Here is a 23,053-nt window from a genome sequence, read left to right on the forward strand (position 1 = left end):
TATATGTAGTATTATATTATGAAGTGGTAAGGAACAGGATCTATGATAAGTGTGGATGTTCCCCATGGGGTAGCTTTTGCTTTGAGACTTTGGCCAGTGTCTCATTAGGGTAAAAAAAAATGATTGCTGAGTAAGGAGCTTTATCAGAATTTGTCTCTGATCTAGCTACCCACCCCCAAGAGATCAGCAGGAGGAATTGGATCACAAAGTGGCCTTTCAGGGTTTAAGCCAAGGACTGGCCTTGTTGAAGTGGTTTGTGTCTATGCTCGTCTCTTGCATAGTAGTCACAAATAGGAGCAGAGATTGTTACAACACAGTAAGAATGTTGTATGTGCTATGCAGCAAGTTCACGGAGCACAGGTGACTACAGATATGGGGCAGGCATAAGATTAATAAGGCCGCTTTAGATTTCAACTTTAGTTTTGCAGTGGAAAACCAATCCAGCCATCTATAGAGTAGAATAAATTAGGAATCTCCTTGTACTAATGTCATCTAGAAATGGATACAGTCATTCTCTACTTCTGTTAATAAGCAGGTGAAGGCGTCTGTGCTTAATGGATGTGCATGTTCCAGAGAGCTTCCTGTCCTTTCCCCAAGTTTATTGCCTCTTAAGTATTTGTATATTTTAACCTAGGCAGCAATGCTTTTCAAACAGCTGGGTAAAGTAGAGTTATCCAAAATTGTAATAAAACTGTGAAACAGGTATCTCATTGTCTCTTTTTGTAGAAACCAGGCTGTTTCCTCTAACCCATTTTCCTTTCCATCTCCCCCCGCCAGCATTCACATCTTGTTTCCTTTGATTCAGTATGTTTTCTTTTCTTGCAAATGATTGGAACTCTCAATACATCTGATTTTGTAATAGAGTCATGAATTTTCTTTATCCCCTAGCATCACCTTAAAGAATTGATCTATAGTGATTATTTTAGGTTTCTTCCTCTGCATCCCCAATAAGCAATCACAAAACAACTTTAAAAGCACCCCCATGTGACAATGTACTGTGGTGCTTGAAACAGTAGTTAACACAAGGTTAGTAATACTGTCATTATAAGACAGATCCTTCTCTGTAAGGGCCTAGATCCATATTTTCCTCTATTCTTGAGCACAATTTTGAAACCATTGACTTTCTTCCTAGAACTATTCAGGTGTTGGCTAGAATCTGGTGTAAACCTTGTCATGTCTGATATTGTTCGAGCAAATAAAAAGAATTTTCTCAGCAGGTTTTGCAGGGAGTGTTTGAGTTATCTTCGGGATGCAAAGAAGAAATACTTCAGCTCACCCTGTTCAAATTTATAGGGAAGACCCTAATAATGGTGTCAGTTCTGGCTCTCATGAGGTTCTTGCCAATCATCCTAAATAAACTAACCATTAATTATGGTTTTTGTTGAAAGAAATTTATATTGTAATCCTGAGTGTCAATCATAGAGCTGGTGATAAAAAGTAAAATTAGCCTGACAGTTACCAGTTCTTCACAGAGTCAGGTTTTCTTATTGTTAAGCTACCTCAGAAAGCAGGTAGTGGGAATAGCGTATTTCAATACATATCAAATACATATAGAAAATTAGAATACCTAGTGTCATTGTTAGGCTTATAACCTTTTCTGTGAGAGATTACCTTTCCATGGGCAATGAAATTATCTTATGAAGGAACATTTTAAAAATGCGGTACCCCACTCTGTTCTAAAGTGGCATCATATCAGATGGGCTCTGCTATATGCTTTTCCTTTTCTTTTTTTCTTTTTCTTTTTTGTATTTCTTTCCTTCAAAAAACAAAAAAAATAACAAGGGGAAAACCTGAAAATCCAGCAACTGAATAAGATTATTAAAAAGAAAAGGGGGAAAAAGATATACAGAAAGTAAATACAAACATATAACAGTGATGGCAGTGATGGCAGATCTACACATAAGTTTCTATAAACAGTTTCCAAATATCTAAAAATAAGTCCATACACATAAAAATTAAAGTCCATATACAATTGCTGTCTATATGCCAACTGTCAATTATTGATAGAGTTCTAAGGTCTTCAATCCATTGATTCACCGGAGGTGGGCTTTTATCTTTCCAAATTGTAATACGAGTATTTTAGCTGTAGTAATGGTGCAGGGGGTCCATTTTGTTGACCATCGATTAGCCTCCAAGAGATGGGCAGACAATTTAAAAGCACCCTCAAAAATCAGTGAACATTCTGATACAAAATTGATATGAGTAATAACCCCCCTCCAGAAATACCAAATTACTAGACACACCCAAACATGTGTTTAAGGTACATGTTATGTAAGTTACAATTAGACACCAACAATTAGACACTATACTCAGTCCTTTGCTAAAGAGCCACTGTGGTGTCCAGTGTACCGTAAACATATCTTTTGCTGAATAAATCTCAACTTAAGATCCATGAAGAGAGCAGGTGTAAACTTTAAGGCCATATCCCATTGTTTTGGCAAAATAAGCAATCTAACTCCTTATTTCATTCCTTTGTGAGACTTTGCATATCATATTTATTAATCAACATCAAATATTTATAAACAAATATCGTAGCTTTCATTTTCTGCCTTGATTCAGTTAGGGTTTCAGGAGCAAAGAGGACTCTGGGACACTTAATGCCACAGGGTCATATTTAGATACCAACAAATGTTGCAATGGTAAGTATTGCCATTCTACAGAAGGTGACAAGTCATATCTAGACCTCAGCTGAGAAAATGACAAAAACTTATCATCGTAATCTATCCATTGGTCCAATGTAAAAATCCCCCTATCAGTCCAAGCCTTCTATAAAAATGATTTCTTCCCAATTTTTACATCTGGATTGGCCCATATAATGCTTTTTATGAATATTTAGATCAGTCTTCAGTCATGTCTTGAAATCTTTAGGTAAGATTATTCAAAAAAAAAAACTCCTGTCTCTGTATGTAGAAGGTACAATTAGTAAAGAATGCTGCAGCCAAAATGCTCACTCGGGTGGGTTATTGAGACAATATCATTCTAGTCTTATTTCACCCACATTGGCTCCAAATTTAAGGTGCTGTTGTTTAACTTTAAAGCCCTATACAGCTTTAGGCCAGCATAGCTTGAAGAATACCTACTCCTACATGAACTTAACTGACCACTAAGGTCATTTCCCAGGCCCTGCTTTGCATGCCCCTACCATCTGAGGCTAGAGGAGTGGCAACCCATGAAATGGCCTTCTTAGTTGTGGTACCAAAATTATGGAATTCCCAACCCAGGGAGATTTATCTGCCCCCCTCCCTCGATCATTATCTACTGCTAGTGGACGAAGACTGCAGTTTTGTTTGGCATTTCCTCACTAATCCTCCTTCCCGTTTATGTGTTTTATTTAGTTGTTTTTGTTTTTATGTATGCATTTTTTATCCTGATTTAATGGTTCTTACTGTTTGCCTCCTTGGGGACCCTATGTTGGGTAGAAAGGCAGCTTGAAATGCCTTTAAGTAAATAATCAAGCACATCCAAAAGGATGGTCTTTTATCATCTGGTTCCTGAATCATTACAAAATTGTGGTTGGAATATTCTTCAACCTTGGGAGAAAATTCCATTGAACATAGTAGGACTTACTTCAGAATAAAATGCATAGGGTTATGTCGTGGACCTGATAGTGGCATTGTAGAGTTGGAATGAATCCCAAGGATCAGACACGGCCAGCTGGCTTACCCTGGGTAATCAACAATTGCCAAGACACTCATTTCCCATTTTTTGCCTTTACATTTGATTTACCTCTCATAAGCCATTTTAACATCTGAAATGTCCTAAGCTGTTCATTGTCATCATCTTACTGTCTGCTTTCTTGAAATATAGTGAATATTTCCCTGTGCTTCTGAATAGAGGTTCTCCCCCCCCCCAACAAAATAAGATAATGAGAGTGGCTCACCTTTTAGGGAATTTGAGCAGAGAATATTGTATAAGAAAGATCCTAAAATAATAATTCTCCTCGTGGGTTGGATCCAGCAGAAGAGCTCGTGGAAGGAGTTGTCAGAGCAGATACCTCCCCCTCCCCATCAGTTTGCTATTTGTTTTGAACCTCTCTGGGGATAAGGAGAGCCCCAGGAAGCAAAAGGCCCTAAAGGACAGGATGCTGCAGTGACTTTGGGGGAGGGGTGGAAGAGATCAGGTAATGTCTTTCCCTTGCTGATGTAAGCCATGAGAGGGAAAAATAGGATATTTTATTTGATTTTCCCCTCATCACTGCCACATCACATCCTGCTCACAAGGCTCTGCTGATCTTCAGTGGGTTTGGGGACAAGTGGTAGGCTGTTTGCAGAAGGGGGATGTAGGGATGGGGAAAGACCTGCTCTGCCAACTTTGTCTGTGACCTCTTCATCTGGATCCAACCCTGTCTTTTCTTTTTGTGTGTAGTTATTCAAGTTTGTGTGTGTGTGTGTGTGTGTGGTCAAGTTGCAGCTGATTTATGGTGACCCCGTAGGGTTTTCAAGGCAAGAGATGTTTGGAGGTGGTTTGCCATTGCCTGCCTCCACGTAGGCTGTGAGAGTTCTGAGAGAACTGTGATTGGTCCAAGGTCACCCAGCAGGCTTCATGTAGAGGGGAATTGAATCCAGTTCTCCAGATTACAGTCTGGCACTCTCAACCACTACACCACTCTGGCTTAAGTTTAGTTAACTCAGTAATAACCAACAAGACCATCATATCTTACTGTCTTTCACAATTCATTTGTACTGAATTTAATCAAATTATTTGTCCAAGTCTGTTGTGTGTGTGTGTTAAGTGCCGTTAAGTCGCTTCTGACTCATGGCGACCCTATGAATGAAAGTCCCCCAAAATGTCCTATCTTTGACAGCATTGCTCAGATCTTGCAAACTGAAGGCTGTGGCTTCCTTTATTGAGTCAATCCATCTCTTGTTGGGTCTTCCTCTTTTCCTGCTGCCCTCAACTTTTCCTAGCATGACTGTCTTTTCCAGTGACTCTTGTCGTCTCATGACGTGACCAAAATACGATAGCCTCAGTTTAGTCATTTTAGCTTCTAGGGTCAGTTCAGGCTTGATTTGATCTATAACCCACTGATTTGTTTTTTTGGCAGTCCACGGAATCCGTAACACTCTCCTCCAACACCACATTTCAAAGGAATCTATTTTCTTCCTATAAGCTTTCTTCACTGTCCAGCTTTCACACCTATACATAGTAATAGGGAATACGATGGCATATATGGAACTCTACTGGTCATATATGGACCCATTCATTTCTGTGGTACATGCATGGGAACAAAAGCACAGTAGAGTTTTGCCGAAATACTATACTGTAGATCTTAAGCAGGTGGTGTTTTTACTGTCCTTGGGAAGGTCATTGCACAGTAAGATCCAGCATGCACTTTATAGGAGCTGCACTTGTACATGGAGAAAATCCTCCAGCAGAGGCATCCCGGTTGTGAACAACAAAACGAATGGATCTGTGACATTTCTTCATGCTGGGTGATTTGCATGGACAATCCATATTTCTGCTCCTCTGGGCCTTCATAGAGGTCTGGTTAATCACTCCCAGTTGTCTACTAGCAGCTGACATATGCTAGCCTTGCTCCGTTTTGCCAGCTGACAGAGACAGACGGGCTTACAGCCATTTTCATGTGTGAGCAGCATCCCAGAGCCAAATAGACAAGAGGTGTGATTATATTTCACAAGTGAAGAAGAGCGAGATTTTAGTTCTCATGCTGTGATTTTCAATCTAGAGAGGAAGAATATCACATTGGAAGCGTTCAGAATCAGACCCAGAGCCCTGGTTGTTTTATTTTGGCGTGGTCTACACACCCAGCAGAATGAGGCAGTAATTAGTGGATTGTACTACTTGAGACTGCAGGGGTGGAATTGCATCGTTTCATTAATTGTTCCCTGTAAATAGAAAACTAGTGTAGCATGTAAAAACCTTTTGTTCTTATTTCTTGGGTTTTTTTTTATTTGCACAGCTTTCACAAGCATAAAAAAATCACACCTCCTCTAGTCTGAAGTGGTATAGCCAATTCTACCACCTCAAAATTCTCCCATCTGAGTCTCCCGTTTGTCTAAACCAGGCACGAGAGAGTGTGTGTATTCTGAAGATGCTTATCTTAAAGATAGGAGACCCACTACACCAGGGATGGGGAACCTCAGGCCCGGGGACCATATGCGGCCCATGAGGACATTTTCTGTGGTCCTCGGGAGCTCCGGGGCCCTGTCGCAGAGGCACGGTGCAGGGCGGCCCTCCCCGAGGGTGTTCCTGGGGCCGCGGCTTGCAGGGGCGCTGCAGCGCCCTTTGGACTTCCTCTCGCCGACTACTGTCGGCTGTTGGGCAGCGAGTGGGGGGGAAGAGGCCCACGGCTCCCAGCGGCAGAGTATGCGCGCAGGAGCCGATCGGGCTTCAAGGGGCCTTCTGTGGACTCTGGGGGGGGGAGGGCATGGAGCCTGGGGCCCAGTTGCGTGGGGCCAGCGGGTGTGTGTGTGTGGGGGGGAAGGCTTTTCTCTCTCCCTCACTTTCTCTCTTTCTGTCTCCCTCCATCCTTTTCTTTCTCCCCTCTTTCCATTTTTTCTCCCTCTCTCCCTTTTCCTCTTTCTCTGTTTTCCTTCCTTCCTTTCCTCCCTTCCTCCCTTGCCGATCGACCGTGGGCTGCGCCCCCCTGGCGCCTCGTTTGCTCGGGCCCATCGCTGGCTGCCCTCCCGTCTGGGGAGTGGGGGGAGGATCAGGGGAGCGGGGGCGCCCTCCAGGCCTTCTCTGCGTGACCTCCCCTGGGGTTGCCAACCTCCAGGTGGTGGCCGGAGACCTGGCAACCCTAGCCTCTCCCCCCCACACTCGGAGATATACACCTGGTATGGCCCCCGAATGATGTTATAAATGTGCAAATGGCCCTTGGCAGAAAAAAGGTTCCCCACCCCTGCACTACACCATAGCACTTCCTCTAATAGCAAACATAATGATCCTGTGTCTGTCAGTGGGTCAGCAAAACAAAGGCATCTACATAAAAGAAGGGGCTTCTGCATAACCCTGTGAAAATATTAATCTACAAATTTTAAAAGAAAGGAAACCTCGCTGCAAAAATGGCCCAACACAGCATTTTCGAGGCAGTAGAATATCAGTTGGGGGGGAAATGAAGAAAAAATTAAGGGGGGGTTGAGTTACTAACAACCAATAGTAAGCTAGATGAGTAACCCCCCTGCTCCCCTCCACTCCATGATGCTATAAGGGCTGCCATCCATTTCAGTCCAGAACAGCTGGTACAGGAGAATATTGGGACCGGAGGAAAAGTGCTTCCTCCCCTCCTAATTAATCATCATGTATACTCTGAAAAGAAAATTACAGCTGCTAAGGAGGCCAAGCATCCAAGGGTTTATAATATCCTGAAATAGTAAATGAAATTAAGGTTGGGAGATACATGTCACTAAGTGGGGTGGTAGAAAATATTCCCTCGCCTGTTTCTCAAGTTCAGAAATAGCTTCATTAGTGCTGGACTAAGTATTATAGGCAATTGTGCTACATCTACAGCCTCCTGAGTTTCAAGGCCAGGTGAGAAGGATGGAACTCATAGCCAGAGCCCAGCAATCTGTCACAACTCTACTGCTGGGGGAGGGGATTGGCAATCTTTTACTCCTCCTACAGTTATTTGTTGGACCTGTTGTGTATAAAATAACCCTATAAAATATTTAGAAGAATATAAATTAATCCCTTCCAAAACACATGCCCGCTTTGCAATTTCCCCCTGACCAATACCAAACAGGAAAGTGTTTGTAGAACAGAGGTTATTGGTGAGCCTGTGGGCTTGAGGATGGGGAAAGTGCACCACCACAACATGGCTGCCATGGGGAGGCAGGGCTAATCCCAAAATGGCTGCCATAGATGACTAGTATCAGTCATAAAATGTTGAGAGGTTGCGAGCCAAAATCTTTCTACAATGGAGACAGTTGTTTCTGAAAATCTGCCTCCTGCAGGTACATAATGATACTTCCCCAATGAAATATCACCTGCTTCAATGAGGTAGAAGAATGCCAGGAATAGCTGTTTGCTGAGCACTACAGACCTTCTCTGAAATGGTTCTTGTAGGTTATCCGGGCTGTGTAACCGTGGTTACACAGCCCGGATAACCTACAAGAACCAATGAACTCTGACCGTGAAAGCCTTCGACAATACTTCTCTGAAATGCTGTAATTTTTGTTCAGGCTGCCATTTTGTGACTGGCTCCACCCACTGAGTTGCCATTTTGTGTCTGTCAACTCCAAAATTTCTTGGAAAAAAATTAAGTAGCTCCACATTGGAAATGAAATTATTATTTTTTAATTAAGTAGCTCCCAAAAACTCTGTGTGTCCTCCCTGTGTTAAAACATTTGTTTGTCACATTCACACTTTACATTGTCTAGTGTACATGTGAAACTATCTTGTGAGTATGTCTAAAATCATTTGTGGAGGGATGCTAGAACTTTTGTTGTTGCTGCTTCTTTGAACCCCCTTCAAAAAGTTCTGCTTACGATTACCTAAGCAGCTGGACAGAAGGTGACACAGGTTGATTAAAAAACAGACTGACACCCCAGTGCTTCTATCTTGCCTGGATAAACACAGGCTACTGAACCTGTTTGCTTTGTGTCAACAGCTCAAACAGTAATAAAAATCTGTACTGACATCATAAATACCAGAAAAGGTCACTAGCGATTTGGGTGCAGGCGCAAGTGCCCAAAGCCGATGAGGGATTGGCACATAGTCAATCCAGAACTTTTTAAATCCTTAAGCTCCCAGCATGTATCTGCCCTGGCATATTATTCTTCAGAGTGGTGGTGGTAACAGACTCGGTATATGCAGTTTTGCTGCTCTTTTGGAAGGAATTTTTAAAGGGTGTAAAAGAAACCTGCATAGTTGGCTTTCTGATGCTCCTTCAGGAAGCATTACCTTAAGGAAAGGTGCCGTGAAACAACCTTTGCAGAGCTGCAGGATAAATCAATTTCTGCAAAGAAGGTCACGCTGCCCCTCTGGGAATTTGACACCAGTGGTGTTAATGGCCACGATGTAGGACTGGAACTGCCTAGAGGGAAGGTCCAGAAGGATCAGGTCTACCAAAAAACAAGCAACAATCAGTACTGTGTGAGGTTAGGGTCTAGGCAAGCAAAGTTTAGGTCTAGAGACGAAAAATAAAAAGCAGGGATACGAGCTCGCTAGGTTTGTCTCGTACAGGTTCAGACGTCTAGCCCAGAATGGAAGCACAAAACAAAGCTGAATGAGGGAAAGGCGAGAACTGTTTACCATGCAAGGAAAAGAAATTGGTGGCATGCCCAACTTTTTTGTGCTGGCTGCCCAGACCAAGAGCTCATGTTGTGCAACCATATTTACGTAGGGACAAACTAACAGAAGAATGATTTTTATTTGGGGCAGTTTCTACAAGAGGTGTGTGTGTGTGTGTGTGTTAAGGGCCGTCAAGTTGTTTCCGACTCATGGCGACCCTATGAATGAAAGTCCTCCAAAATGTCCTATCTTTGACAGCCTTGCTCAGATCTTGCAAATTGAGGGCTGTGGCTTCCTTTATTGAGGTACAAGACCATTTTGTGCAACATTCCCATTGCAATCTGTTGTTCAGATTTTGTGCCCCTGATATATGTGAACCAAGGGAATTGTAGTTACCTGCACATTTCCATATTTTAGTCCACTGATTCAAGTTTTCTTGACACAGAAGAATTGTATTTCAGTACCCTATGAACCAAAAGATACATTGGATCTACAGTTCAGCTTTCTTGACTCTCTACCCATACACACCCACACCCACACGCACACCAATTTTATACTGTTTCTTCTGTCTTTTCCAAAATAAGGAATGAAGCCTTTGCTGCCAGATAAATGCCACCTCCTTTACTCAGCTGTGAATACAGAAACTTCTAATGCATTTCCAAACTGCAAGAAGCAGTGATGCTTTTCTCAATTTCGATATCTGTATTTCTGACCAAGGTCTGTCAGTGATAGTGTACAACTTGGCATAGGCAAAGTTTAACTTATGACAAGGCAAAAAATCCCTTGCAAATCCCTTGTCAAGCTTGTGAAATTCCTTTAGAACTTGTAACACAGAGTCTGTACTTATTTCTGGGGAAATGATGAACGAATTGGTTGTTCCCACTGGATTCTGAAATGAACCTCTCCTTAACTTCCCTTCACATCACCCTGTCAATCTTTGCAGACTCCTATCTTGCTTTAACAGAAAGATATCCTTGGAATTTTCCAGTGTAAAAACTGCAGTTATTAGCTCTACAAAGTTTTTATGTTCTGGAAGGGGTGTGGTCGCAGTTTCCCCATAGCTGTTTCCTCTGTCGCTATGGTAATGGAGGAATGGAGAAGCCATGCAAGAGCTACAGCAGCATCTGAAGTGCTTGCAAAATTTCCCCCAAGATTCCTTCATTACTGACGAGTCAGATTAACTAAGGCACAAGTTACGATCCAGTCAGGTTTTGTTACCAAACGAATAGTGCAATTCTAAGACGAGTTAGACCCTTCAAAAGCTTATTGACTTCAGTGGACTTAGAAGGATGTAACTCTGCTTAGGACTGCACTATAAAAAAATTTATGTATCTATAGGTCAGCTGTCTCCCTCTCCCCTGACTCTTTCAGCATGCTTTACCAGTTTAAGGAATTGCAAATACAGAAAGGCCTTTACCAAGGTATGCCTAGATATTTTACTGCTCACAGTCTTGGAAGGCCCTTTTAATGGGATCTCATATCAGAAAAGAGTTTGCTCCTGTGATCAGAAGTCTATTGAGGATCTATCCCACATCACATTCCAGTATCCAAGATATAAGGTTGCCTGTTACAGATTTTTGTGAACCATAATATCCCACTTCTCAGGAAAGTCAGATCAGGAGAAATTAGATATATTACCGGCAGATAGGGACAAATTCATTACTTTCCAAACGGCAAGATTTGCTGCTGCCATCATAAAGGATAAAAAGATGATGGGGCGCTCTGATCAAAGTATGTGTGACCTATGACTGCTCCACTCTGGGTCTTTAATTTGTCTCTGGACGTTCATCTTTCCTCCTCACTATTAGATATATATTTTAATGATGAATTTGTATCTTCATACTTTCTGTAAAATATTATTTTTTTTAAAAAAATTATTATTTGTTAATTTTTATCTTGGTGAAATTCCCACTTTATTTTGTATTGTTGTTATGGCTTTCTTGCTAATGAAATAAAGATTGATTGGTTGATGTACCCATAGCTTAGCTAACATCCTGTCCTCTCAGACTCAGCAGTGCTCCTAGCTTCTTTGATTATATACCATACTGTGTGTAAGGTCAGCATAGTGTGGGAAGCAGGCATGGGAGGCTGCTAGAACAGGGCTTTCACAAAATGAGGACCTGCCTTAAATTGCATTGGGTATCAAAATCTCTCTCCCCCACCCCACCGAGCAAGCAATCACGTTGAAATTTCTAAAGTTAGTGCTTTTGATATTTAAATATATTTTAATTGATACCTACCTGCGTTAATGCTTTAAGTAAATGTAAAGTAAGTAAAGTAATGCTTTAAGTAAATGGCTTATCACTAAGCCATGATATTATTGATGAGGAAGAAAATTTAAGTTAATAATTTATGTCAGGCTTATAAACACATCTTAACCCATTGCAGATTGCAAACACCATGCACAATTCGGCACTTGTTCATGCATGTATATAGTGTGAATAAATCCATTGATCAGTGCAATTATATGTAGTGGCAATAATAATTGTACTTATATTACTGCCTCCCACACTTGCATACTCATATCCAATGTGCATTACGTAAAACTACAGTTAAACCAGTTATTGGTTTTATTATTTATTATATTTTCTTTAAAATGTTTTTTTCTTATAAAGACACTGTTTTTAAAGTGGAAGATCAGGGAGTGTGAAAAATATATGTGCATTGAAGTGGATTTTCTAGAAGTGCGTGAAAAATAAATCTGACGGTGTTTTTTTAAGGTGAGGTGGCTGGAATACAGAATGCTGGAGATCTCTGGAATTGCTGGCAATGAGTAATACTGTGTATTAGAGTAAATTTTTATATTATGGATTGCTTAAATCTTGATCTTTGTCCTTACTCTGCATGGCTGAAGTTAATAAGAAGTCTAGTTTCCATTCAGCAATGTGTCATTTGCGTAAACATTTATGGTTCTTACTTTTAAGTAATTTCAGTTTTTAACATAACCTCAAACAAATTATTTTTCAACAGTCTTATAATGTAACGTCCATGCATGTGAATTAAACTTCAGTTTCCATCTAACAGCACATAGAAATAAATTGACTAAAATTTAGTTATTTAGTATATAAATATAGTATTTAAAGAAAGCAATCACTTGGTATGTTTGACCTGTTATTAGAAAAATGCATACAATAATAGCCTACCTAGCCTCCTGTAATGCAAGATCAGTCAGAAATAAGCTATGTTTAGTAGTAAATAACCTTGATGTGCATGTTTAAGGATTCAGACCTTTCCTGTGAATGCAATCTTTCTTCGGGAAAATTGCTAGAAGCACAGATGGATACCGTTAAGAATTTTAATTAGTTATTTAAATCACGGTTAAAAGCAGTAATTTAAGAACAACCCACCTTAGTTTTGTTAATGCAATACTCATTTCCTTGAAGTAGGTCTACTAAGTACTGTCATATGTTGGAAAATAGGCTCCAGATCTTCCTAGGAGCTTCCAGGATAGATTTTACTTGTATTTTGAAGCAGTGTACATATAGCTGGTTGTCATGATAATTTGGGAGCAGGTTGTTAGGCTCACTTTGAGAGAGACACAATGTCATCACAGTTAGATAACATGACCAAATTGAACAGTCGCTGACTTCTGTGGTTTTCCAGTCTAATCTCAGCATTATTAATCCAGTGTCATTGTTGCGTTATGTTCTTATAAGGAGCTTAGACAGATTTATGGAGGGTCTGCTCCTCACTGGCTATCAGCTATGGTGAGTAAAGAGAAACTCCATATACAGGGGCAACAAATCTCTGAATACCAGTGCTGGGAGGCATAATATGGGGAAGACCTTGACTTCTATGCCCATTTTTCAGCCTTCTAGGAAAACTGGCTGGCCTTTTTGTGGAATAGGATACTTGTTTAGATAAACCAGTTCTTCTTGTGCTATGTTGTCTTTTTTGTTTGTTTCAATTTAATTATTATGTGCTTTACAATGATCCTTTGAAATCCAAAGGGAGCTACAGATAAAGATGAGTCCTACTCAAACATTGTTGCATTTTAATTGGCATTTAATGATTTTGAAATTTGAAACTCACGCCATCTCCTCCAAGCAAGGCCAAACAAACTGTAATTAAATCAGCATGGCCAGCCAATCCCAGATGGGCAAGAATGTAATATATCCTGGGTTGTTGTTCTTCTGCTTTAAAAACCTGCATGTGAAGAAAACTGCTAAAATTCCAAAGCTGGAAAGACTTCAGCAAACTAGTATAAGCTTGGCAAAAGATGTGAAGACATGTGTTTAATAGCTCTCCTACTGTGTAACCAAAGCAGCTTTAGGTAAATTGCCAACTGTGCGTAATTTTTTATGGGTTTTCATAATCCAGGAACTTAATCCATAAAATTAGAGCCAGCGTGGTATAGTAGTCAGAGTTGGACTGGGAGATCTGGATTCCGATCCTCCCTTGTTCAAAATGATGGAACTGGATACCAGTGATTAAAGTCTTTGGCGTCTTACTTATGGATGCTTTGAAAGATCAGGCTCTCCATGTTACCGGATTTCAAGGTAGCAATCCTACTGCAACAAAAGCAGTACATGATTTGTTGTCCTCTGTATATATTAAGAATATGAGTATTTACCCTTTTCCAGACCTCTCACACACACACACACACACACACACTTTTTTTTGGTAGTGTTTTGCTCATTTTCATTGCTGGCATTCTTGACCTGTTTCTTTTTTAGACGGTATTTTCAATTTTTATGCCATTTATACCACATCCATTTATTAGATACCATCTCTGTGCCATTTATATGCAAGTAGCACTGAAACAGATGTCGGTTTTAATGGTGCTTAATTCTGTCAAATTTCATTAATGTGGTCAGGGAGGGAGATGATGGCTGCCGTTTTCTTTTGAGTGGGGAGAATCCATGTGTGGGTTTTCAAATCAAAAGAGTATGTTTACAAAGTTTGGTACTGACTCCAAATTATATATATTTTGGAGTGATTTTTAAGCACTAGGTCTGTGACATGATCCATATTATTTTTTCTTGTGTACTGCATACTTGATTGATTTGAGCCTACCTACAGAATTCTAACGCAGGGCTATAGAATCAGAAATGGAAGCATCTCTTTTCCTTAAAATCCTGCAGTGATCATTCTCATTAATTTAGTAGTCAATATAAAAGGTGTTCATGTTCTTGCTAATTAAGACAAGCATTAGTGACTCTCATCTTTTGTTATGTGTGAAAATCTGCAGTATGGGCTGGCCAAGAAGGAAAAGGGATGACAGACTGCATTAATATAATTGTCAGGCAGCTATTAAAACCGCTTAAAATGTCTGAGGTTTTTATAGGTATGCAGGAAGGCTGAATAGCACTTGTCTTCACTGTATAAAAAGAACATCTATTCCTTTTTTGCTAGACCTATATAAATGTCTCATAGTTGAGATACAAACAGTTCACGTAGGACATGGAGTTTTGTTTTGACAGACCAGTTCCTTTGGGGACTGCGTTTTAGCTTTCCTATGTCTGATAACTGCACTGCAATATCTTCCCTTATATTGTTTCAGCAGCATCTTCCATAAAGGATTGTATTTGATAGATTTCCATGATGACACTTACTAGCGTAGCTTTTACCTAACAGTGCCTCCATAGCTTTTAGGTGTTTCTGAATACTTATTGGTTAAAAGCATCAGGGTTTATATCAAGGCATAGCTGGGTCTCCTTCCAAGAGGATATGTATTGAGATGGGCGAATGGAGCAGAAACATAATATAAAGGATCATTTTCTATAATTAATCTAATAGCTGATGCTTCATTTTGGCAAAAAACAATGTATTTACATCCTACTTTTCTCCGTAATGGGGAGAGCTGAAGGACAAGAGCCTAGGCATACCCAAACCCTCAGTACCAGTGAGCAGAAGAGAACAAAGTCAGTGAGGTGTTATTCAGCCGCTACTAGTTGGCTAGCTAGCAAGATCTTTCTCAATTTCTCTCTTGACAGTAATATAATCTGTGATTGCACATTTGAGGGTCACATGTTTTTGACTTGATATACTAGCCAGCCATAATTCGTGCAAGTCACTGACTCCTTCCCTCTAGGGTTGTCAGGTCCCTCTTTGCCACCGGCGAGAGGTTTTTGGGGCGGAGCCTGACGGGGCGGGGTTTGGGGAGGGGAGGGACTTCAATGCCATAGAGTCCAATTGCCAAAGCGGCCATTTTCTCCAGGTTAACTGATCTCTATCGCCTGGAGAGCAGTTGTAATAGCAGGAGATCTCCAGCTAGTACCTGGAGGTTGGCAACCCTTCTTCCCTCCAGTCTTTCTTGCGTGCCAGGGAAATTGGGCAGGGGTTACTTTACATGTTTTACCAGACTTTACAATGTGCAGTGGAAACGCACGTCTGTTTATGTATGCTGCAAAGCTCTTAGGTTGTGCTTACGTAAGCAGTGCATATGGCCCTTAGGCCAGAGTACACAGGGCACCCCAAACCCTACCCCCCTGCTCGGAAAAGCTTCCTCCAGACTAAGGAGACTTCTTCCAACCCTAAGCACCTGTTTATCTGGTGGGAAGCCACTTAAGTTGGAGTAAGACCCCTTAGGCTGGAGGATAGTGTCAGCCTTTCTTGAGTAATGTGGAAGGTCTGCTCGATGCCCTCGTTAGAAGAGACCACGGTACGTTTCGGCAATGGCTTTCACTTTGTCTCCCCTCATTTGTTTCTCATCCAGTTTGTTTCCTAGAACAACTCCCAGTTTGGGTTTGTTGCTGTGCTTCTCTGGTAATTCTCTCCAGTAGCGGATTAATGTCCAGCCTGCCTTTATATGATATTGAGGTATGATGGCTGGGGGTGGGGGGGATGAGAGGCAATCCTGTGTAGAGAGCCTAAGAAGGAAGACAGATCAACTCAAAAGCCAGGTTTGAAAGCCGATCAAAGGGAGTGCAAAGGCTGAAGCAACACACCTGTCTAGTAGGAAAGCAGAAAGTGCAGAAGGCCATGAGCTTGTCATTGTTCTTGCGCTGAGCACCATGCTCATCAGAGTGGGGTATTTCCACTGTGGTATAGTGGTTAAAGTGACGGACTAAGATCTGGGAAAATCAGGTTTGAATCGTCACTCTGGAAGCTTGGCTGGTAACCTTGGGCCAGTCGCACGCACTCAACCTACCTCACAAGGTTGTTTTGAGGTTACAATGGAGGAGGAGAGAACAATGTAAGCCACTTTGGGTCCCCATTGGAGAGAAAGGCAGGGTATAAATGAAGTAAATAAATACATTTCCACCCAAAATATTTCCCTTATAATTAGGGTTGCCAACCTCCAAGGTACTAGCTGGCGATCTCCAGCTATTACAACTGATTTCCAGCCGATAGAGATCAGTTCACCTGGAGAAAATAGCCGCTTTGGCCATTGGACTCTATAGCATTGAAGTCCCTCCCCTCCCCAAACACCGCCCTCCTCAGGCTCCACCCAAAAAATCTCCAGGTATTTCCCAACCCAGAGCTGGCAACCCTGCTTATAATTAGTATTGTTACTGTAATGGGAATAATGAGATATGTTTAAATATGAAGGGGGTTATTGTATGGTTTAACTACAAAGAACTCTAATTAAAATGGAATTCAAAAACCTGTAGATGAAGCATATACATATTCAAATCACAAGGCAGACATTAGTAGTTTCCATACATTTAGCATATCAGGCTCATAATCTGCTTCTCTCTGTCTCTTGCATGCACACAAATTTCAGCTTAATTTGTCCTGCCTTTGATTTTAATAGTTCTATGATGAAATGAGGAATGATGTCATTGTAAGCCGATTGAATGAATTTCTGTGGCTGCTTTTACACTCAGCTCAAGTCGACTGAGTAGATAGCAGCACCACAAGTTCTATTCAGAACTGTTTTTTGAATCAGTTTGAAGGGGGGGAGCTGGTTAGGGGATTAGTTAGGCTTGCCAATTGCCCTCAGCTGGTCATTGGGCAGAAGAGGGCCAGATGAAGTTGGGGGGGGAGTGATCGCTCTGGCACTCTCCCCCCAAAACTCTATGGTTTCCAGAGAGTTTGCTAGAGCTTCCCCATCACTTCCGGATTTACCCAGAAATGATGCAGATGCTATAGCACACTCCCACAAAACTCTGTGGAAACCACTTCACTTCCAGGTTGCATTGCCCCAGCCAGCCCCCGCTGGTTGCCAGGAGGGAACTGGCAACCCTATAGTTAGTACAAGAGCTCTTAAAAATTAAACAGAGCAGATAGTTGAGATTCCCAAGCAATGGATGTTTGAGGGCTGTGTTACCAGTTCTGATGCCTTTATTAGTAGACATGAGCCAAAGTATTGCCCCACAAATTTTTCTCATGGTGAAAAAAAAGGTCTTGGGTGGGGGGAGACCGTCCCAAAAGTGTTTTTCATTTTTTGGTGAATATCTGCAGCCATGTTGTTGCCCTTTCAGCACCTCCTTATGTGCCAATCTGTTATCCATCATTGCGTGATCCTAGCCAGTTAGGGATTGCATATTGAGGAAAATGGTGTCAGGCAACTATACAGCCTGTTAGATCGGCTGTTAAGCACTATCAAGAGTAGGAGTGCTGGACAGAGAATGGGGGTGTAATCTCTCACCTTTCATGTGGGTGAACTTTCCCCTGATACCCCATGGCCACCTCAAAGTGTTCCTGAGAGTCAAGGGCCCATTCAAGATTAGTCCTAGTAGTTGATTGGAAGCATGTTTAAAATTTGAGATTTATACATGGTTGTTTGTTAGTAAAAGTCCCCTGTGCAAGCACAGGATCATTCCTGACCCATGGGACGATGTCACATCCCAACGTTTATTAGGCAGACTTTGTTTACGGGGTGGTTTGCCGGTGCCTTTCCCAGTCATCTTCCCTTTACCTCCAGCAAGCTGGGTACTCATTTGACCGACCTCGGAAGGATGGAAGGCTGAGTCAACCCTAAGCCGGCTACCTGAAACCGACTTCCGTCGGGATCGAACTCAGTTCATGAGCAGAGCTTGGACTGCAGTACTGCAGCTTACCCCTCTGCGCCACGGGGTTCCTGGTTGTTAGAACCTGCCATAAACACTGGTTGGGTTTATTAAATTGCCAGACCCACAATTATTTTTATGTGATAGAAGTATGGCCAAGAACTTCCCCTTTCTTACATAATACTATGTGTGGAGGGTGTCCTATGCAGATGCCAGTAATCTGCATTTTTTTTCTCTAGCAAAAAGTGTAGGGAGCGGAAACAGATGACATGGGGCTGCCTTTGAAAACTGGGTAGAATCTTTGTTTGGTCCCAGATGCTCTGGCCAGGCTATTGTTTTACCATTCATGTGCCTAAAAATCTTCACTGGATGCCCATCTGTTTCTAGGCACAATTCAAAGTGCTTTCTTGCCTTTAAGACCCTTAATGTGTTGAGGCTGGGGTGCTTGAAGGACCGTCTCCTCCTAACCTGTCCAGCCCCACCAGGTAAGACCTTGTTCTCCAGCCCTGCTGTCTATGCCCTCTACTGTCAGTGGGTGGCAGCCAGACTCAGGGCTTTTTCAGTGATGGCACCTTGTCTCTGGAATGCCATCCCCTTTGAGACTCACCTGATACCTATATTTTTTTTCATTTTACCCAGGCTTTTAACTGAGTGATTCAGTCTTTTAAAGTTGTTTTTATGTTCTCCTAGCCTGAGGTCTGTTTCATGACTTTCATTTTAAGCTGCTGAACATTGTTTTTGTGGACCAGCTTGTATTTATGTTGTGGTTACTGAAAAAGGAAAGATTTATACAATCAGAACAGAAACCGGAGTACGCATTTGTGTAGTGGTTAAGAGCAGTGGCTTGGAGAGGTGAACGCTGATCTGGAGAACCGGGTTTGATTTCCCCACTCCTCCACATGCAGCAGAGGCTAATCTGGTAAACTGGATTTGTTTCCCCACTCCTCCACATGAAGCCAGCTGGGTGACCTTGGGGCAAGTCACACTCAGCCCCACCTACCTCACAGGGTGTCTTTTGTAGGGAGGGGAAGGGGATTGTAATCTGGTTTGATTCTGCCTTAAGTGGTAGAGAAAGTCGGCATATAAAAACCGTGGTTATTGTGGTTATTATAGCGTTTTGCATGCATCATTTTTATGGCTTGTTTTTATGCTGTTTTTGATGTTCTGCTGTTTTACTTATGAGCCACCTCAAGCAGGTCTCTGCAAAGGTAGCATATATATTTTCTAAGTGAATAATCAACTTGCACACTTACGGACCATCACATTAAATATTCATCCCACATACTTTGCTAATTAGCTAATGAGATAATCATTATTCTCCCTGGTGCCTATTCGGAATTAAGTTCTGCAAAATTTGCCTTTTTGCCAAAAAATAAAAATTAGCCAATAGCTTCCCCCCCCCCCGAAACATACAAGTTTGAGAAAGCCCAGTACACTTCCAGTTATGACAATGGGAATACAGTGGGCCTTCCGAAGTCCTCTCACCAAAACCCACTGTGATCCCAACAACTGCAACCTAACTTTCTATGGAAGCTGTGTCTGTGGTGGTGACAGCAAGGCAGGCCAATGAGAGGAAGGAAGAATGCCTCTGGTCCCTCTCCTCCCCCCCCCGCAAAAAAGGCCCCTGGAATGCCATTCCTGAAGCATATGAGGCATGAAGAATCTTGGGAAATATAGTCCCCAGGGTACTAGCATGGGCTAACATCAATTATTTCAAAAATGTATTAATTACGAATAAAGAGCGTAAGGGGAGGGGAGGCGGCGTGGTATAGCCTGATCTTGTCAGATCTCGGAAGCTAAGCAGGGTCAGTACTTGGAAGGGAGACCACAAAGGAAGACTCTGCTGAGGAAGGCAATGGCAGCCCCTTGCTGGGGTTTCCATAAGTCTGCTGCAACTTGACAGCACTTTACACACACACACACAAAGACAGTAAGTGAATAGACAGTGAATGTGGAAGGAAGAGGTACCTGACTATCATCTCAGTAACGTTTTGCTTCATATCTGTAATGATATTTTGGCTCAGAGTGTACAGAAAAGGCCCCGAGGATGAGACACAAGGGTCAGTCTTGTCACTAATGACGTTTGCTTTGAGGTTTGATAGTTGTCTTACAGGGAACAAAGGAAGAAGGATATTTTATAGACAGATTTTAATGCCTGAGGGCCTTGTACTAATCACAAGCAATCTATCAAACACATTGTTTTTTTCACAGCTCTCCATGACAGGCATGATAATCACTTGATATCCTATTTTTCAGAGCCAGGCATGTTCTCTGCCAGCTCACCTTAGCTACGGTAGTAACAATCCATATTTCCTAAGGCTCATTTCCAATTACAAAGCTCTCCTCCGGATTCCCACCTTGGGGGTTGGACGTTGCAAATCATGTTTCTAATGCTGTCTTTGTTAGTGGGAAATTTTGCATATGGCATAAGGGCTTATCTGCTTTGTGGAACTGGAAGGTGAAGGGAGAGCTGTGGGTTACTGGTAGAGAATACATTCTAAATCCACAGGTTTAAAGTTGGGTTTAAAGTTGGATCTGTGGCATCCCCAATAAAAGGATCTCTGCTGGTATTTGACCCTGGAGATAGGCTACAAAAGTGCACAATACTGAGCTAGATGGGTCATGAGTCCCAGTGTAGGTCAGTCTCATATGTTTGTATTAATGGCACTATCACATATGCATATTTAGATGTACTAGTCTAGTTACCCGATCAGCTGGCAGAGAATGTGATGCTGTGCGTCCAGGAAAGACGAAAGTGTGGTTGTACTTTGCCAGATTTGTTACAGGGTATCGTATTTTATTTAAATTCACCACCTTTCATGAAATGTAGAGGAAAGGCAAAGTCAACAGAAGGATTTCTTTTGTTGGACCAACTTAGATATGCAAGCTTTCAAGTTTCGCAGAACTCCTGATCAGGAAGTAATTCATTTTTGAAGAAAATCAGAAGCAGGATGCCTAAGGGCCAAGTTGACATTTCACACAAATGCACGTCAAAGTACCCCGGCAGTAATTTTGTTCAGAATGGCCGCATGCACAACTTCCTGCGGTTTTCAGTTTGCATCTTTTTCATTGCATGCTAACTGGTGCACGCAGATGGCCCTGTGCGTAGATTGAATCACAGTACAAAAAAGGATTTTTGATGAAATTACATGAACAATTTTTTGCTCTGCAGTATCTTCAGTTTACATGTGTGCTTATGTACATTGCTAATCTGTAAGGGGCAGGGAACAAACTCAAAAAAGACAGACTGCCAGACACAGGGGTCTGAACAAATCAAAAGTGGAAGATGCCAGATTACTGACTGTAGAGACATGGTCAGGTAATTTGGTACCCCGAACCCTGGTGAGAATTTGAATGGAATAAATTTCATAAGCCTTTCTAGTTTCAAAATATGCATTCAACATTCATATTGGGAAAATTTTTGAGAAAATGGTTTGGACCAGGAAAGTGATACCCAGGGCAAAGACTAAATGCCTTCGCTCTTCCTCCTGCTCCTCTCCTAATTGCTTCATCCAGAGTGGCATTTCCTGATCAAAATGACCTACGTGTGTGGGGTATATATTTTGGCTTTCCTAAAGAGGTAAATGGAACTTGAAAGCTTTTACATTAACCTAACTTGAGCTGCAACCCTGTTTACCTGGGAATAAATCCTACTGAACACAATGGGTCTTATTTCTGACTGTGAACTCTTAGGTTTTGGCTGTGAGTCTAATAAAAGGCATAATTGCACCTAATTAGTATTTTGTGTTCCTATTGGGACCGGCATGGCAATCATTGTTTTCTAAATTACATGAAATATATAATATGAAGAGGGGGGTGCATAATTTAAGTAAAGTTTGCAATAAGCTTATTCCTGTAAGCAATTTAAAGAGGATGCTTTGGGTGCCTTCCAGTTGAGGTTGTATTGTCCAGGAAGTATCCTTCTGTGAACTCCACATCCTTGACCCCCACAGAGGAAGAGAAGAGATGAATGAAGGACCATTACCACCATTCCCTTTTTCTTCCTATTTGTAATTTACAGAAGGCTCATATTCTCCTAATGCCCTTTTTGGTAGCTTAATTAGGTGAAGAATCTTCTATTTCTCCAAGCTTTTCCCCCCTTTAAGTTAAATAGTTTTTCTATACCAGGAGATCTTCCTTTGCTGAAAAGGCCTTTATTGCTGGCCATTCCAAATACACAGAAAAGGCTAGTTAATAATACTCACTAGAGCCTTGTGGCATGGCTTTGGAAACGCACAACTTGTAGGCGACCCATCTGAGGGCCCCAACCTATGGGGGTGACCACTGGTTTAGAGCTGGGGTCCCCAGTGTGGTGCCCATGGATGCCATGGTGCCTGCGAAACCATTTCTAGTGTCAACCGGCTACAATACGTTTTATGGCTCCTCCTTATCTGGGGAGGAAAGGAACTGTGAGTTATTTGTGCTCTCTAATTCATTGTTACTATGGTATCTAGACCTTCAAAGAAACTCTTCCCAACTATATTGTGTCTGTTTGACCTAAGTTACTGAATTATTTCCCACAATTTTTAGAAAGTAGGCAGGGCCAGGTGAGGCATTTGTCCAGCAAGGCTGGTTGACTACATATGCATATTTAGATGTACTAGTCCAGTTACTAGAGATTTGATAGGCTTTGCAGATTTTAAAAAATATTATTAGGCAGCAACTCCCAGCACAGTACAAGGATCTTCACTGTGTGACTGAAAGTAAGCTGGGGCAGCCATTTTGTCACTGGCTTTACCTCCTGCGGCAGCCTTTTTTTGGCTGTGCCCACTACACCAGGGGTGTCAAACTCAACTGTTAACGAGGGCCGGATATGACATAAATGTCACTTGGTCAGCCCAGATTGAGAGCGGGGGTGGCTGCCTCAGCTGGCTCGCGGGCCGGATAAGAGCTCTCAAGGGGCCAGATCCGGCCCTTGGGCCTTATGTTTGACACCCCTGCACTACACTGTGTCAGAAGCCCAA

General features: G+C 41.9%; 1 protein-coding gene across 2 annotated transcripts in view; it reads left to right on the top strand.

The window, feature by feature from the left end:
- The window catches only part of LARGE1 (LARGE xylosyl- and glucuronyltransferase 1), a 307,843-nt gene that overhangs the window by 105,591 nt on the left and 179,199 nt on the right, over nucleotides 1-23,053 (top strand). The window lies entirely within an intron of this gene.

The sequence above is a fragment of the Euleptes europaea genome, chromosome 3 (genome assembly GCF_029931775.1).
Source record: "Euleptes europaea isolate rEulEur1 chromosome 3, rEulEur1.hap1, whole genome shotgun sequence".
NCBI classification, from domain to species: Eukaryota; Metazoa; Chordata; class Lepidosauria; order Squamata; family Sphaerodactylidae; genus Euleptes; species Euleptes europaea.